Raw genomic sequence first — 17234 nt, forward strand, 5'->3', positions numbered from 1 at the left:
AAAGTAAAAGCACAGCGGTGACGTCACCGCTGTGCTCTGCTTTCACTTTATGGCTGGCACTCAGTCAGTGCGGGAAGCAGACAGCTAGGGACCTGACAGACACCGGAATGTGAGTATGTACGGTTTGTTTTTTTTTCATTTACGATGGTAACCAGGGTAAACATCGGGTTATTAAGCGCGGCCCTGCGCTTAGTAACCCGATGTTTACCCTGGTTACCCGGGGACTTCGGCATTGTTGGTCGTTGGAGAGCTGTCTGTGTGACAGCTCTCCAGCGACCACACAACGACTTACCAACGATCACGGCCAGGTCGTATCGCTGGTCGTGATCGTTGGTAAATCGTTTTGTGTAACGGTACCCTTACACCTTTCCAGATTTAATGTGTCATTAAATCATTGTGCTTTATTTAGTATACCTATGTGCAGTATTCATGGTTGCCAAAGTTGTGAAGGCAGAATTGGTGAAGACAAAAGATCATCATGAGTGTAAACAGTGGAGGACAATGTCATACGAGTCTGGTGGGAACATAGATCATCTTCAGAGCATTTCAGGCCCTTTAATGCAAGAAGACTAAAGTGCGTTACCAAGCTGAATGCTGTCAATATCTGGGAAATTTTAGTCTTGTTCCTCAGTGTGGCAAAATAAGTAAATGGCCAAACCGATGTCATCTTTGTGACATGGTGATCTTGCGTTACCATTCATCTGCCGCTGATGTTGTGATGCGTGACAGCACTGATAAGCTGCTTTAGAAAGATAAGGCAAGGCAAACATATTCACCTCTAATTACACATAACGCACAAAATGCATGCTTCCGATTGTCATCTCCCAGCTAACAATGCAAGGCAGCACAATGAGATAAATGGCGGAGGCCTGCAGAGGGTTCTGTGGTTAGGGGATAATTGACACACGGGGGACATTACCTTAGAAGTAGTGAGTGACAATGTAACTGCAGGCGCCTGCTGACACTTTCAGTCACAAGGAAAGTACTGATTCAATTACCTTTCTAATGAAACGCATTGTAAACAGGACCTCAACTAATGAGTTTAAACAACACTTGGGTGTTTGGAGGTTGCAGTTAAGATGCACTTTACACGGTGTAATTTTACTAATGATTACTGTTATGGAGTACTAAACCAGATTTGTGAACATATGGTTAACACTAGTGAGCTGGCAAGTACTGTAGCAAGCTAAAATTACACCTCCATATGTAGAAATGAGGAAAGTATGGATGGAAGAGTTTAAATAAAAAAAATATTTTTGAAATAATATAATTTTCAAATATACAGTGACATGTAAATGTTTGGGCACCCCCGGTCAAAATTACTGTAATTGTGAAAAGTGAAGCAAGTTTATTTATTTTAATCTTTTATATACGGTAGTGCCATTAATTCCACAGCACTTTACAGACATCATCATCACTGTCCCCATTGGGGCTCACAATCTAGATTCCCTATCAGTAGATCTTTGAAGATAACACATTTAATTTGTATTTAAGGTAAAAAATATATAAATATTAATACATACAAAAATCTCCCGAGCAACATTGTTGCAATTTATACATACGTAGGCAAAAAGCGCCAATTTATTAAGTGCAATATTAACTTTGTTAAATATTTATACAAAAAAGAATGCGAGTCCATGCTATTCGATAAAAAAATACATCTTATTGAAACAGTTCATAAAAAGATTTAAACATACCAGCGTAGAAAAAATGGGCAGAATTAGAAGTGAAACAGGGACAATAGAACCCAAGTAAATAGAGCAAGGGATGTTGCGTATATATAAAGTAAACCAAGGGTAAAAGCCAGCAAATTAATCAATAGAAAATGTGTACTGTAACCATCCTATTGGGAGTCAGGGTGGCAATATATGTGGTAATTGGGTACACAAATATTGTTAAGTACTCAGTGCAGTGTTGTATGGATTGTGGATATGTATTAATCTATATTGTACCTCTGAATCCGGTATAACAACACATCCATCATAGCCCCCGCATTGAAAACCAAACATAGTAATATGCATAGTATCACCCATGACATGTAGTCATATAAATCAAAAGTGTGAGTAAAGGATGGTAATAAAATGAGAGCACGAATCAAGTGCAGCAGTCTTTACCATTTGCTGTGGTTGGAGCAGTATCCAGCTCACTATCCCCAACGTACGTTTCGCTTTTCGCTTCCTCAGGGGGCGTAGCTTCACATTTCAGGAGTTCCTCTATATATGTCTGCTTCCTCCGTTCAGGTGATCGGCCGGAACCATTGATGATGCAGGGCTCGACGCATGCGCATCAGTGCCTGAAAGGTCCTGCAAGCGTGCATCCATCCGTCAGTCTGGCACGATCACGTGGGGTGGCCAGTGCCTGGCCACAACCACGCAGCCACACGAGATGAAAGCGATAGGATTCATGGGACAGAACCCCAGAAGGAGGTGTGCACGTGCATACATCTCAAATATGACACATATGAAAGAATGCACGTAAGAAAGTGCGCTACTGCAGGATTTGGATAGTACATGGACAGAAGCATACTTAATATAGTGTGCCTGTAAAGAGTATAACATTTCCAAGCATGTATTACAAGTTATACATAAAAAGCATTAGCATTTAGCACACCTGTTATATATATATATATATATATATATATATATATATATATATATATATATATATATATATATATATATATATATATATAACACCACCCACATACCACATTTATGCATAACAAAATATAGGGATTGTACAATATAGCATTGGGGGTTATAATATATAAGCTAATAAACAATGAAAATACAATGTTTTACAGTCCTTTAGATGTTTGGGAGATTCCAAAAGCAGAGCGCACTTATCCACACATGCAGTTCGAAGGTACATAGTAATAGGGTACTGTAAGTATCCAAAGGTTGGAATAGTACAAGAAGGTAGACTGTGTAACTATAGGAAAAGTAAATATGAAATTAGTTAAGAATAAGAGAAATACAATTAAAAGTCTTAAAATATCAGATAAGATGGAGACAGAGACTACTGGTGCCATACTGGGATATGTGGAGTTTGCTGTTTGTTTGATTGTATTATAAGAAAGAGGTGAAACATTGGGGCTCATTTAGGCCATGGGGTGTCATATATACGCAACACTCCTTGCTCTGTTTACTCTGGTTCTATTGTCACTGTTTCACTTCTAATATCTGATGTGCAATAACAAATTGTATTGTGGTACCGTGTTAGCCAGAAAAAATCAATGTGAATACTTTTCTGCCCAATGATGACAAAAGTATTGTAGGAGTGATACCTTTATTGGCTAACCAGAAAATATTATGTTTGCAAGCTCTCAGAGCACAGCGGCTCCTTCTTCAGGCAAGATTACAAATAGATTAATGAGAAAAAAGCACAACATTCAAGGAATACTACAGTAGGACATTTGTTAGGGGGTGGGAAGTGTGATGAGTCCATAGATAAGCCAAGTTTATCAAATTAGGCATTTTCTTACAAATGGAGAGGCAGTGGGAATAATGTTCTTAGTTATCTGGAGTCTGTCTGGTTGGTGGAGGTGTGAATTGTATACATGTAGTGACTCATAAATCCAGGTGTTAAATTGAGTCCTAGTGTCAAAGAATTGAACATCTTCATTAGTTTGAATTCCCAAATTTTTCTTTCTCTGTCATCCATAAAATGACCTTTTAGTATTAAGACTTTTAAATCTGTCATACTGTGTCCAGGTCCAGAGAAATGTTTTCCCACATGCGTGTCCATTTCATTCTTGATTGTGTGTCTGTGTAGATTCATCCTAGTTTGTAGTTTTTGCATGGTTTCCCCAATATAGATATCTCCAGGACACCTCGTACATAGTGTTGAGCATTCCGATGCTGCAAGTATCGGGTATCGGCCGATACTTGCTGTATCGGAATTCCGATACCGGGATTCCGATACTCTTGTGGTATCGGGTATCGGGTATCGCAACAACATTAATGTTAAAATGTGTAAAAGAGAGAATTAAAATAAAAAATATCGCTATACTCACCTGTCCGACGCAGCCGGGACTTCAGCGAGGGAACCGGCAGCGTTGTTTGTTTAAAATTCGCGCTATTACTTGGTTACGTGAATTCCCGACTTGTGATTGGTCAGGTCGGCCACGTTGCCGGGACGCGGACCAATCACAGCAAGCCGTGACGAAATTACGTCACGGCTTGCTGTGATTGGTCCGCGTCCCGGCAATATGGCCGCCCTGACCAATCACAAGCCGTGACGTCACGGGAGGCTGGACACGCGCCCATTTTAAAATGAGCGCGTCCAGCCTCCCGGCTTGTGATTGGTTGACCGCGGCGCAACCAATCACAAGCCGTGACGTCACGGGAGGCTGGACACGCGCCCATTTTAAAATGAGCGCGTCCAGCCTCCCGGCTTGTGATTGGTTGACCGCGGCGCAACCAATCACAAGCCGTGACGTCACGGGAGGCTGGACACGCGCCCATTTTAAAATGAGCGCGTGTCCAGCCTCCCGTGACGTCACGGCTTGTGATTGGTCAGGGCGGCCATATTGCCGGGACGCGGACCAATCACAGCAAGCCGTGACGTAATTTCGTCACGGCTTGCTGTGATTGGTCCGCGTCCCGGCAACATGGCCGACCTGACCAATCACAAGCCGGGAATTCACGTAACCAAGTAATAGCGCGAATTTTAAACAAACAACGCTGCCAGTTCCCTCGCTGAAGTCCCGGCTGCGTCAGACAGGTGAGTATAGCGATATTTTTTATTTTAATTCTTTCTTTTACACATTTATATGGTTCCCAGGGCCTGAAGGAGAGTTTCCTCTCCTTCAGACCCTGGGAACCATCAGGAATACCGTCCGATACATGAGTCCCATTGACTTGTATTGGTATCGGGTATCGGTATCGGATTGGATCCGATACTTTGCCGGTATCGGCCGATACTTTCCGATACCGATACTTTCAAGTATCGGACGGTATCGCTCAACACTGTACGAGTCGTACATTGAAGGATGTATATGAAAAGAATTTTTTTAAACTTGTGAATAATCTTTCTCGCTAGACTCCAAATTGTTTGGAACTGACTTTGTAATCTTTCCCAGATTGCTTGACAGGAACAATTCATGGGCGGACATACCGCCAGTTCAACCGGTGCAGCTGCACCGGAGCCCGGAGGCTCCGGGGCCCCTGCAGGCAGGGCCAGCGTTAGGGGCAGGCTGCTGCCTAGGGCCCCACTCCCCCAGGGGCCCCCAGCTAGCGGCACATCACACAGCCACTATGGGGCCCCTGTGAGGCAGGAGGGCGAGCCTGCTGCCAGCACCGACTCCCCCACTGACGCATTGAACTGTACCAGCGTCTGCCGATACAGTTCAAAGCAATGATGGAGAGAGCTTCAGATGACGCTCCCTCTCCCATCATTCTCTGCTCTGCCTCTGACACTGCGGGTGCGTGATGACATCATCGCGCACTCACTGCGTGCCGGGCAGTGCAGCGGCAGCTGCCGAGACAGGAGTAGGGAGCAGCGCGGGCACGAGAAGAAGTGAGGAGTATTTTTTTTTACTATAACAGGAAGATGCGGGCTATGCTATATACTAGTACGTGGGTTGTGTTATATACTAAGTGGCTGTGCTATATACTACGTGGCTTTGCTATATACTATGTGGGCTGTGTTATACTATGAGGGCTGTGCTATATGCTACCAGAGGTGCATCTAGCCTTTCCAGCACCAGGGGCAAAGGATCAGTTTGGCGCCCACCCCAACCCTCCCCCATTGGAACCTTAACTCTATTGAAACTGTATGACCAAGCCAAGGTACATTCCTGAATCTCCATAATGTTAAAATAGATACCAATAAAAGTAAAATTAATTGAGACATCAGTAGGTTAAGTGTTTTTGAATATCCATATTGAATCAGGAGCCCCATATAATCCTGCATAAAGGTTAATAATGGCCCCATAAGATGCTCCATAGAGACATTTGCCCCATATAGTGCTGCACAAACGTTATGCCCCCATAAGATGCTCCATACAGACACTTGCCCCGTTATAGTGCTGCACAAATGTTATGGCCCCCATATAGTGCTGCACAAAGGTTATGGCCCCATATAGTGCTGCACAAACATTATGGCCCCCATATAGTGCTGCACAAACATTATGGCCCCCATATAGTGCTGCACAAATGTTATGGCCCCATAAGATGCCCCATACAGATATTTGCCCCATTTGCTGTTACTGCGATTAAAAAAAAAAATCACATACTCACCTCTCTGTCGCTCAGGCACCCGGCACTTTCAATATTCACCTGAGTTCGTTCCAGCTGCCGCTCTATCTCCTGACTCCTCTGCACTGACGTTTAGGCAGAGGGCGCGCACTAACTACGTCATCGCGCCCTCTGACCTCAGCGTCACTGCAGAAGATGGACTGGCAACTGGAACGAGGAGCAGGTGAATATCGCGCAGAGATCCCCTCCCCGTATTCTCACCTGCTCCTGGCGCGGTGCAGTCCCTGCTTCCCCGGCGGTGCTGCTTCTTCCTGTACTGAGCTGTCACTGTTACCGCTCATTACAGTAATGAATATGTGACTCCACCCCTATGGGAGGTGGAGCCACATATTCATTACTGTAATGAGCGGTACCATGTGACCGCTCAGTACAGGAAGAAGCCGGGGCGCCGGGCAGCCAGGGACCTGCAGGGACCACGCCAGGAGTAGGTGAGTATAATTAGACAGCCCCCGCTCCCTGGCCCTGCCAATCCCCCTCCTTGGACCGCCGCATCATCAGGCGGCCCACTGACGCCCCCCTGTCAGCTGTGCCCGGGGCACATGCCCCGGCTGCCCCCCTGGATACGCCACTGTATGCTACGTGGGCTGTGCTATATACTACGTGGTCTGTGTTATACTATGTGGCTGTGCTATATACTACGTGGGCTGTGTTATACTATGTGTCTATGCTATATACTACGTGGGCTGTGTTATATACTAATTGGCTGTGCTATATACTACGTGGCTTTGCTATATACTACGTGGGCTGTGTTATATACTAATTGGCTGTGCTATATACTACGTGGCTTTGCTATATACTATGTGGGCTGTGCTATACTATGTGGGCTGTGCTATATGCTATGTGGGCTGTGCTATATACTATGTGGGCTGTGTTATACTACGTGGCTGAGCTATATACTATGTGGGCTGTGTTATATACTGTACTATGTGGGCTGTGATATACTACGTGGCTTTGCTATATACTATGTGACTGTGCTAAATACTACGTGGGCTGTGTTATATACTAAGTGGTTGTGCTATATACTAAGTGGCTGTGCTATATACTAAGTGGCTGTGCTATATACTAAGTGGGCTGTGTTATACTATGTGGCTGTGCTATAAACCAAGTGGCTGTGCTATATACTATGTGGGCTGCTATACTACGTGGGCTGTGTTATATACTAAATGGTTGTGCTATATACTAGTACATGGGTCTTGCTATATACTAAGTGGCTGTGCTATATACTAAGTGGGCTGTGCTATACTACGTGGGCTGTGTTACACTACGTGGGCTGTGTTACACTATATGGCTGTGCTATTCTACATGGGCTGTTTTATACTACATGGGCTGTGTTATACTACGTGGCTGTGCTATATGCTACGTGGGCTGTGTTATACTAAGTGGCTGTGCTATATACTACGTGGGCTGTGTTATACTATGTGGGCTGTGTTATACTATGTGGCTGTGCTATATACTAGGTGGCTGTGCTATATACTACGTGGGCTGTGTTATACTATGTGTCTATGCTATATACTATGTGGGCTGTGTTATATACTAATTGGCTGTGCTATATACTACGTGGCTTTGCTGTATACTACGTGGGCTGTGCTATACTATGTGGGCTGTGCTATATGCTATGTGGGCTGTGCTATATACTATGTGGGCTGTGTTATACTACGTGGCTGAGCTATATACTATGTGGGCTGTGTTATATACTGTACTATGTGGGCTGTGATATACTACGTGGCTTTGCTATATACTATGTGACTGTGCTAAATACTACGTGGGCTGTGCTATATACTAAGTGGTTGTGCTATATACTAAGTGGCTGTGCTATATACTAAGTGGGCTGTGTTATACTATGTGGCTGTGCTATAAACCAAGTGGCTGTGCTATATACTATGTGGGCTGCTATACTACGTGGGCTGTGTTATATACTAAGTGGTTGTGCTATATACTAGTACATGGGTCTTGCTATATACTAAGTGGCTGTGCTATATACTAAGTGGGCTGTGCTATACTACGTGGGCTGTGTTACACTACGTGGGCTGTGTTACACTACATGGCTGTGCTATTCTACATGGGTTGTTTTATACTACATGGGCTGTGTTATACTACGTGGCTGTGCTATATACTACGTGGGCTGTGTTATACTATGTGGGCTGTGTTATACTATGTGGCTGTGCTATATACTAGGTGGCTGTGCTATATACTACGTGGCTGTGCTATATACTACGTGGGCTGTGTTATATAATAAGTAATATTTTAAAAAAATTTGGATTAGGGAAGAAGAATATTTATGTATAACATATAATCCCTTAAAACTAAATTTTATTATAAAAACACCAATCAAATGTGTAAAAACACATGTGTGACACAAAAACACATTAACTAGATAACCCTAGGTATAACCCTATATATACCTGCCTAGTTGTGGAGGTTGGCACCCTATAAGAAACGATTGCTTGGCGCCCCCACTCAGCGACGTCTATCCCAATCTGTCCTTATTGGACCCTATAACTTAATGAAGGTGGGAAAACAAAAGCTTTAAAAGAGATGAATTATAGCTTGAGACAAAAATTCAAATATAAGGTAAGTACTCAGGGTGTATAGGGATATACTGTACCAGCAAAGAATATAACACTTATAATGAATAGTATATCCCTCTATTGAGAAAAGGGGAATAATATCCCTACAAACCTTCAACACCTTTCATACAGATGGTCCAATATGAAAAAATAGCCAATGCATAGATAAGAGTGTATTAAGAACAAATCATTAAATGTCAACAAAGTCCATATTCATAAGGAGAGGTTTGCAAATCATAAGGGGAACTTATCCTGTCCAGAAGGAATCGCCTCAACGCATTTCCCCGTCCGTGCGGTTCATCAGGATGCCCGATGTGGTCTATGTTATGCCACAAGATTGAGGTGTCCAGATAGAGGAAGCATACTCATACATAGGGTTGAGCGACTTTCATTTTTTTACGGTCGAGTCGGGTTTTGTGAAACCCGACTTTGTCCAGAGTCGAGTCGAGTGCAGTCGGCCGATTATCGCTAAAAGTCGGGGATCGACCGAAACACGAAACCCAATGCAAGTCAATGGGGAAGCATAGTCGGCAGTGAGTGGAGGCCAGGAAAACACCTACAGTGCCCATTTTAATGCCAAAAACATCCATTCTTGTTTCTGAAGCTTGTCAATCTTAATTAACTTTATAATAATAGTTGGGCATTGGAAATTGGGGGTCATTTGGCAAAAGTTGTGGGGGGTAGGGCTGGTTCAAGGTTTTAGTGGGTACAGGAAACGTGGACTACGTCACGGCGGTGGAGCAGTGAGAGGTAAGTATGTCAGGTTTGCAAGTGCTGTGATCCTAAGCAAGCAGGGGGGCCCACTCGTTGGCATTGGCACTGGCACAGGGCCCCTCAAAGTACAGCGGTGTGTTTGCACGACGGGGGCGCCTCCCACCAGCAGCGACACTTTTGCGTACTCTGAGGGGCCCTGTGCCAGTGACGTCGCCAACGAGTATGCCCCCCCCACCTGATGAAGGAACCTGCACTTTCATCTGCACCTTCCTCTTTGTCCCTGTGTAAGGTGGTATAACATGCGGGAAGGGGAACCTTACTTTCAGCAGGGTCAGATTCTGGCTGTGTAGAGTGCAAGGGGAATGTAGTGGTCTGGGTCAATGTACCAGCAGACTCATCTAGCAGTGGCTGGGCAATGGGCAGGATGAGGAGGAAACAGATATAGGGCCAAAGAATAAAGTAGGCTAAATGCAGTTCAAAATTGGTAACAGGACTAAACAGGCGGCACTGCTTTGTTCAGTGGAGTAGCAAACCCAAGAGCAGCAGACACTGTTTTAAGGGCCCAACCACACTAGTAGGCCAAATGCAGTTTAATATCTGATACTATAGGCCGAAAGCCAGAAGGTAGAAGCTCAGCTGTATTCAGTTGAGGGCAACACCATAGAGGGGCAGACACCGTTAGTAGGCCCTAACCACCAATTTTTAAAAACACAGCACTTAATGAGAGCCAGAAGGTTGAAGCACAGCTTTATTCAGTTGAGGACAACACCAGGCAGGGGCAGACACAGTCAGTAGGCCGGAACCACCAATCTTTTAAAAAACAGCACTTAATGAGAGCCAGAAGGTAGAAGCTCAGCTTTATTCAGTTGAGGACAAACACCAGGGAGCAGCAAACAGAGGTATTAGGCCCCATCCGGCAATTAAAAAAAAAAAAAAAAAAGCTTAATCAGAGCCAGAAGGTAGAAGCTCAGCTTTATTCAGTTGAGGACAACACCAGGCAGGGGCAGACACTGTTAGTAGGCCGGAACCACCAATTTTTTTAAAAACAGCAGTTAATCAGAGCCAGAAGGTAGAAGCTCAGCTTTATTCAGTTGAGGACAACACCAGGCAGGGGCAGACACCGTTAGTAGGCCGGAACCAACAATTTTTTTAAAAACAGCAGTTAATCAGAGCCAGAAGGTAGAAGCTCAGCTTTATTCAGTTGAGGACAACACCAGGCAGGGGCAGACACCGTTAGTAGGCCGGAACCACCAATTTTTTTTAAAAACAGCAGTTAATCAGAGCCAGAAGGTAGAAGCTCAGCTTTATTCAGTTGAGGACAACACCAGGCAGGGGCAGACACCGTTAGTAGGCCGGAACCACCAATTTTTTTAAAAACAGCAGTTAATCAGAGCCAGAAGGTAGAAGCTCAGCTTTATTCAGTTGAGGACAACACCAGGCAGGGGCAGACACCGTTAGTAGGCCGGAACCACCAATTTTTTTAAAAACAGCAGTTAATCAGAGCCAGAAGGTAGAAGCTCAGCTTTATTCAGTTGAGGACAACACCAGGCAGGGGCAGACACAGTCAGTAGGCCGGAACCACCAATCTTTTAAAAAACAGCACTTAATGAGAGCCAGAAGGTAGAAGCTCAGCTTTATTCAGTTGAGGACAAACACCAGGGAGCAGCAAACAGAGGTATTAGGCCCCATCCGGCAATTAAAAAAAAAAAAAAAAAAGCTTAATCAGAGCCAGAAGGTAGAAGCTCAGCTTTATTCAGTTGAGGACAACACCAGGCAGGGGCAGACACTGTTAGTAGGCCGGAACCACCAATTTTTTTAAAAACAGCAGTTAATCAGAGCCAGAAGGTAGAAGCTCAGCTTTATTCAGTTGAGGACAACACCAGGCAGGGGCAGACACCGTTAGTAGGCCGGAACCACCAATTTTTTTAAAAACAGCAGTTAATCAGAGCCAGAAGGTAGAAGCTCAGCTTTATTCAGTTGAGGACAACACCAGGCAGGGGCAGACACCGTTAGTAGGCCGGAACCAACAATTTTTTTAAAAACAGCAGTTAATCAGAGCCAGAAGGTAGAAGCTCAGCTTTATTCAGTTGAGGACAACACCAGGCAGGGGCAGACACCGTTAGTAGGCCGGAACCACCAATTTTTTTTAAAAACAGCAGTTAATCAGAGCCAGAAGGTAGAAGCTCAGCTTTATTCAGTTGAGGACAACACCAGGCAGGGGCAGACACCGTTAGTAGGCCGGAACCACCAATTTTTTTAAAAACAGCAGTTAATCAGAGCCAGAAGGTAGAAGCTCAGCTTTATTCAGTTGAGGACAACACCAGGCAGGGGCAGACACCGTTAGTAGGCCGGAACCAACAATTTTTTTAAAAACAGCAGTTAATCAGAGCCAGAAGGTAGAAGCTCAGCTTTATTCAGTTGAGGACAACACCAGGCAGGGGCAGACACCGTTAGTAGGCCGGAACCACCAATTTTTTTAAAAACAGCAGTTAATCAGAGCCAGAAGGTAGAAGCTCAGCTTTATTCAGTTGAGGACAACACCAGGCAGGGGCAGACACCGTTAGTAGGCCGGAACCAACAATTTTTTTAAAAACAGCAGTTAATCAGAGCCAGAAGGTAGAAGCTCAGCTTTATTCAGTTGAGGACAACACCAGGCAGGGGCAGACACCATTAGTAGGCCGGAACCAACAATTTTTTTAAAAACAGCAGTTAATCAGAGCCAGAAGGTAGAAGCTCAGCTTTATTCAGTTGAGGACAACACCAGGCAGGGGCAGACACCGTTAGTAGGCCGGAACCAACAATTTTTTTAAAAACAGCAGTTAATCAGAGCCAGAAGGTAGAAGCTCAGCTTTATTCAGTTGAGGACAACACCAGGCAGGGGCAGACACCGTTAGTAGGCCGGAACCAACAATTTTTTTAAAAACAGCAGTTAATCAGAGCCAGAAGGTAGAAGCTCAGCTTTATTCAGTTGAGGACAACACCAGGCAGGGGCAGACACCGTTAGTAGGCCGGAACCAACAATTTTTTTAAAAACAGCAGTTAATCAGAGCCAGAAGGTAGAAGCTCAGCTTTATTCAGTTGAGGACAACACCAGGCAGGGTCAGACACCGTTAGTAGGCCGGAACCAACAATTTTTTTAAAAACATCAGTTAATCAGAGCCAGAAGGTAGAAGCTCAGCTTTATTCAGTTGAGGACAACACCAGGCAGGGTCAGACACCGTTAGTAGGCCGGAACCAACAATTTTTTTAAAAACAGCAGTTAATCAGAGCCAGAAGGTAGAAGCTCAGATTTATTCATTTGAGGACAACTTGAATTAGGGACTGCAGACAGACTTACCAGGCTGTCCCCTGTGTGGACCATGCATCCAATACATTAACCCATTGCGCCATAAAGGACACGTAACCTTCCGTGGCCTTGCCTTCCGCTCCATGTGTCTGTTGTCAGGTGTACCTTTGGACTCACAGATTGACAGAATGAAAGGACAATGTGGTCTTTAACATGCTGGTGGAGGGGTGGGATGGCTTTTTTCGCAAAAGAATTGTCAACTGGGTAGCTCATAGCGTGGTACAGCGTAGTCCATCATGGCTTTATTAATATTAAATAAAATGAAAAAATAGGCTCTATGCACTGTAAAATAGGTTCCAGGGGTACACGGGCAGCAGTGGTCAGGTCAGTGGAGGCCTAGTGGAAGGAGGGACCGCAGACAGGCTTCCAAGGCCTAACATACTAAAATGGGCTGGCTGTAGGCACTTTACAATTGGTTCCAGGGGTACACGGGCAGCAGTGGTCAGGTGAGTGGAGGCCTAGTGGAAGGAGGGACCGCAGACAGGCTTCCAAGGCCTAACATACTAAAATGGGCTGGCTGTAGGCACTGTAAAATAGGTTCCAGGGGTACACGGGCAGCAGTGGTCAGGTGAGTGGAGGCCTAGTGGAAGGAGGGACCGCAGACAGGCTTCCAAGGCCTAACATACTAAAATGGGCTGGCTGTAGGCACTTTACAATTGGTTCCAGGGGTACACGGGCAGCAGTGGTCAGGTGAGTGGAGGCCTAGTGGAAGGAGGGACCACAGACAGGCTTCCAAGGCCTAACATACTAAAATGGGCTGGCTGTAGGCACTTTACAATTGGTTCCAGGGGTACACGGGCAGCAGTGGTCAGGTGAGTGGAGGCCTAGTGGAAGGAGGGACCGCAGACAGGCTTCCAAGGCCTAACATACTAAAATGGGTGGGCTGTAGGCACTGTAAAATAGGTTCCAGGGGTACACGGGCAGCAGTGGTCAGGTGAGTGGAGGCCTAGTGGAAGGAGGGACCGCAGACAGGCTTCCAAGGCCTAACATACTAAAATGGGCTGGCTGTAGGCACTTTACAATTGGTTCCAGGGGTACACGGGCAGCAGTGGTCAGGTGAGTGTAGGTCTAGTGGAAGGAGGGACCGCAGACAGGCTTCCAAGGCCTAACATACTAAAATGGGCTGGCTGTAGGCACTTTACAATTGGTTCCAGGGGTACACGTGCAGCAGTGGTCAGGTGAGTGGAGGCCTAGTGGAAGGAGGGACCGCAGACAGGCTTCCAAGGCCTAACATACTAAAATGGGCGGGCTGTAGGCACTGTAAAATAGGTTCCAGGGGTACACGGGCAGCAGTGGTCAGGTCAGTGGAGGCCTAGTTAAAGGAGGGACCGCAGACAGGCTTCCAAGGCTTAACATACTAAAATGGGCTGGCTGTAGGCACTGTAAAATAGGTTCCAGGGGTACACGGGCAGCAGTGGTCAGGTGAGTGGAGGCCTAGTGGAAGGAGGGACCGCAGACAGGCTTTCAAGGCCTAACATACTAAAATGGGCTGGCTGTAGGCACTTTACAATTGGTTCCAGGGGTACACGGGCAGCAGTGGTCAGGTGAGTGGAGGCCTAGTGGAAGGAGGGACCACAGACAGGCTTCCAAGGCCTAACATACTAAAATGGGCGGGCTGTAGGCACTGTAAAATAGGTTCCAGGGGTACAGGGGCAGCAGTGGTCAGGTGAGTGGAGGCCTAGTGGAAGGAGGGACCGCAGACAGGCTTCCAAGGCCTAACATACTAAAATGGGCGGGCTGTAGGCACTTTATAATTGGTTTCAGGGGTACACGGGCAGCAGTGGTCTGGTCAACGGAGGCCGATTGTAATGAGTGTCTGCCAGTTAGTAGTCCAAAACAACAAATAAATGTGAATGTCTCGCATTAAAACAAAACAAAAACACTAAAGGGTGCAATCATTAGGTTCAGGGGTGGTATCCTCTGCGTTGTTTCAGACCTCCTAATTTAGCGCAAAGTATTTACTGTGGTAAATAGAGGACACTGCCCCTGACTATGTTAAGTACCATCATACATGTCAACACAATGGTATTGTCAGTGGCAGGTATGGAAGGATGTCAGCGCATAGACTAAACATTGGTGGAAGTGTGAGAGATAACTGTGGAAGTGGTAGACCAATGTTTGACCTGGGGGTGGGTGAACTCTCTTGTGGCCGGCGGTACAGGCCCAGGGCCCCTCATGTTACAACAGTGTGTCTGACGTTGGGTGCGCACCACCACTGCCAGAGACACTTTATTGTACTATGAGGGACCCAGTAGCAATGCCGTCGACCAAAAGCGAGCACACCCACCTCTTCAGACAAACAGCAGTCTCACGGGTGCTTGCGCCAAGTCGCGATACCACAGCCCCGTGTGGGGAGTTTGGCCATTTAGGGAGGTGTAAACATGTCGTATGCTGGACAATCAGCTGCAGCAAATTAGACATTAGAAAAGTAATTCACAGTAGTCCACAGGCAAGAGCTTTTCATAGGAAAGCTAGGTGTCGGCCGGGCAAGGTGGGGCAAAAGATTTCGAAATCCAGTTGTGGTTCATTTTAATGAATGTTAGATCGTCAACATTTTGGGTAGCCAGACGAGTCCTTTTTTCGGTTAATATTGAACCTGCAGCACTGAATACTCTTTCTGATAGGACACTTGCTGCCGGGCAAGCAAGCTCCTGCAATGCATATTCTGCCAATTCTGGCCAGGTGTCTAATTTAGATGCCCAGTAATCAAATGGGAATGACGGTTGAGGGAGAACATCGATAAGGGATGAAAAATAGTTAGTAACCATACTGGACAAATGTTGTCTCCTGTCATTTTCAATTGATGCAGCAGTACCTGTCCTGTCTGCGGTCATAGCAAAATCACTCCACAACCTGGTCAGAAAACCCCTCTGTCCAACGCCACTTCTGATCTGTGCACCCCTAACACTCCTAGTCTGCTGCCCCCTGGAGCTCGTGTGAGAACGATCACGTGCGCTGTGTGCTGGGAATGCCAGAAGCAAACGGTCAACAAGAGTTGATTGTTTGGTTGCTAATATCAGTTCCAAGTTCTCATGTGGCATAATATTTTGCAATTTGCCTTTATAGCGTGGATCAAAGAGGCAGGCCAACCAGTAATCGTCATCGTTCATCATTTTCGTAATGCGTGTGTCCCTTTTTAGGATACGTAAGGCATAATCCGCCATGTGGGCCAAAGTTCCAGTTGTCAAATCTACGGTTGTGATTGGTTGAGGGGCAGTTTCAGGCAAATCTACGTCACTTGTGTCCCTCAAAAAACCAGAACCCGTCCTTGCCACGCAACCAATTTCCAGTGCCCCCGGGAAAGCTTCCGCATTAAAAATATACTCATCCCCATCATCCTCCTCGTCCTCCACCTCCTCTTCGCCCGCTACCTCGTCCTGTACACTGCCCTGACCAGACAATGGCTGACTGTCATCAAGGCTTTCCTCTTCCTCTGGTGCAGACGCCTGATCCTTTATGTGCGTCAAACTTTGCATCAGCAGACACATTAGGGGGATGCTCATGCTTATTATGACCCCTTGAGAAAGGCGATAGCCGAAACGTGCGTCGGGGGATACAGGGGTGAAGTGCCAATCCACGCCGTGACTTGTTTCCACATTACCTGGTATGTATAGTATTATATACTTAGTATGAAATATGCTTGTCAGCTAATCTTATGGACCTGTGTGTCCAATGCAGGTTTCTTTGAATCCTATGCACAGTCACTTTAATTTTCTGCTATACTAGCCTTGGCTATAATGTGGGCATATATATACTACAGGCACATACCCCCTGTTTCTGTAGGTGCGTGCTGAGTACAGCACGGGGACCACTTCCCTCTGCTCATTTTAAACCTGTAATAAATTGTTCATAAAGTTTGTTTACATATTTATCTGGACTTTATGCTGCTTCTTTTTCCTTTGGTTGTTGATTAATTTAGGCAGTGGTCCTATATGTTCCTGCCCTTGGTCCCAGTTTTTCTGTACTGAATATACCCTATCTGGGTTTAAATACTATGTTGGTGACCTTATATTGTTCCACCTTAGTGTTTTACTTATTATGGCGTTGTCTGCACTAACCAGCCGTGTGCATTCCTTAAAACACTGAAGGACTTGACACATGTCTTGTATCTTCGACCACTGCACACCTGACAACTCCATGTCTGCCATCCTACTGCCTGCCCGTGTATGTGTATCCTCCCACAAAAACATAACAGCCCGCCTCTGTTGGCACAGTCTCTGAAGCATGTGCAGTGTTGAGTTCCACCTTGTTGCAACGTCTATGATTAGGCGATGCTGGGGAAGGTTCAAAGACCGCTGATAGGTCTGCATACGGCTGGAGTGTACAGGCGAACGTCGGATATATGAG

Source organism: Ranitomeya variabilis, chromosome 1, assembly GCF_051348905.1.
Source record: "Ranitomeya variabilis isolate aRanVar5 chromosome 1, aRanVar5.hap1, whole genome shotgun sequence".
Lineage (NCBI taxonomy): Eukaryota > Metazoa > Chordata > Amphibia > Anura > Dendrobatidae > Ranitomeya > Ranitomeya variabilis.